Source organism: Otolemur garnettii, unplaced genomic scaffold, assembly GCF_000181295.1.
Source record: "Otolemur garnettii isolate 467f Iridium unplaced genomic scaffold, OtoGar3 scaffold00166, whole genome shotgun sequence".
Taxonomy (NCBI): Eukaryota; Metazoa; Chordata; class Mammalia; order Primates; family Galagidae; genus Otolemur; species Otolemur garnettii.
The window spans coordinates 3,739,203-3,741,592 of NW_003852561.1; positions in this window are offsets into that span (position 1 = coordinate 3,739,203).

Genomic DNA, 2,390 nt, shown 5'->3' on the forward strand with positions numbered 1-2,390 from the left:
GCTCTGTCTCAAAAAAAAAAAAAATTTCTTTGGGGTGATTTACATAGAAGTTTATCACTGACCTGTGTTCCTGAGCTATGAATATGAGTAATAAATAAACTATTAATGAAAAAAGATCACCTGTAAACAGATCTTTATTCATGTATTTGATAAAGTAACTTTCTTTAAAAGGAATCAGAAAATAGCAAATGAAGGACAATTATGCTGGTTACCATGGGCATTCAATTGTTACGCGGAGCTAACATTATTTCATTTAATTCCCACTGCAATTCCATCATGGATTATTCCTAATCACTAGAGAACTGAGACTCAGAGAATGTTAAGAAACTTGTACCAGGTCACACAGGAAGAGGAAGTGGTAGAGCCAAGAATCAGTCATACATTGGCCCAACTCCAAAGTCCATGCTCAAACCTCTCTGCTTTACTTAAACAGCAGAGACTCTTTTTCAAGTAACCAATCACTATTGAAGTACAACCTGTTTTACTTCCTCTGGTCTGGCCTACGAGTTCTGTCAGCAGAGCCCATGACATTGCTTTCCTAATTCCTATTACAGTAGCAATAGCAACAAAGTTTTGCTATATAAAGCCAAATGAATTCAAACCAATGAATTCATCATCACTGTGCCTACAAGTTCCAGGACACATTATTCCAACTGGGCCTCACCTGGGGAAAGAACTGAATTTTTAACAAGCAAGTTTTTAATGGGTACATAAACCTTGCAGTGGTCAGTTTCACGGTGTCACTGTAAAGGGACTGAACATGTAGCAATCTGCGCTACAAACAGAAAAGAGAACCGTACCGGCTACTGAATTATGTGATTATTTCAAAAACAAAAGCTGTCTTTTGAGTCAATTCTTGAAGACAGAAACATTCTATAGGTGACACCCTGTATTCTGATCCTTGCACTATTTTCCCCCAGTGGAGGAAGAAAAACTGGACACATGACTTTCAAATTGGAACTAATCTAACATTTTCTGGCCTAATGCTTCTGAAAAAAGATTAGGAGACAAAACACAAAGAAAGACAAACATGATAAAATAACTTTTATACAGGATTAGTAGATTGTTTACATATAAAAAACAGAAAGAACCTCATTACAGTTAGATTTCACATAAATTACACAGATTGACTTTTTAAAACTACTATTCAACTACAGTTAAAATCCCTTTTAAAAAATTCATTTTGAAGGCACAGTGCATGAAATAAACCAACAACTGAAGCACTTGAGATGAATGGGTGTTGGACACCTCATATAAATAGCTACAGATTGCTCTGGAGCTGAGCAGTATCACTCTGAAAAAAATGGAGAAATGAAATGTTGATTTTTAATCTGATCATTAAAAAATATCTTTAAGTCATATCTCCAGAATATCTGCAGCATGGCCAGCATAGAATGCAGTTAGTAAACTTATGCCATTTATAAAAACCAAAATCATATATATTTACATAATTGATCATAACTGATATCCAATTGCCTCAAAACGGTAGTCTACTGTCAAATTTCTTAATGTATTTTATCAAATCAAAATCAACCAGGGTAATACAGTGGAATCACTAATGAATTATTGCTAAAAATAGGAGAAATAGGTTCTTAGAAGAGATTTCCTCATGAATTAGAAATCCAAGTTTAGTTGGTGTTAATCAAGGACCCTAATTGCCCTCTAAAAATCTGCTCTGATTAAAACAAATCAGAAATTCAAATAGTTATCGAAAAGTTGCTAGGCAGAAAATCATTAAACATCAATAATAATGGAATTTTTAGTAATAACAATAATGCAAAAATATGGGGGAAATGCTGGGTTGTTCCTGTTGAAAACAATTCCACCAAAGAACCATGACAATAGGGCACTATTACAGCATTCATAGCCAAGAAGCGTCTAATACAGCAGGGGCAAAACCTGGCACAAGTGCATTTCTGGCAACAAGAAGATTAAACTAGTTAATGCTGAGAATGAATAGAAATGGACATGGTTACTAAGTAACTGGTGTGAGCTCAGAAACACAATAAGCTCAGACATAAACACTAACCTTTTATTTATTTGTCAACTCATCATTATTTTTAAATTCAATAGTAATTAATTCAGCCAATCCCATTCAGGTTAAAGTTACCAGAGGTTAACTGATCAATCACACTGGGCCAAATATACAATATGTTTCCTTTCTGGAACACCATAAAGTCCCAAAGCAAATCTCTTCAATGAGCATCGTGAGCGTTCCTCTACTGGATAGAATTCCACTCACCATCCAAGTGTTCTATAACATACATCAAAACCGAAGAGCATTTCCTTCTGAAATTATTTGGGCTCATCTTACTGAGCCACATAATCAATATAAATACATTTACATAGGCAGACACTTTGACATTACCTACTCAATCACACTGTTTTTT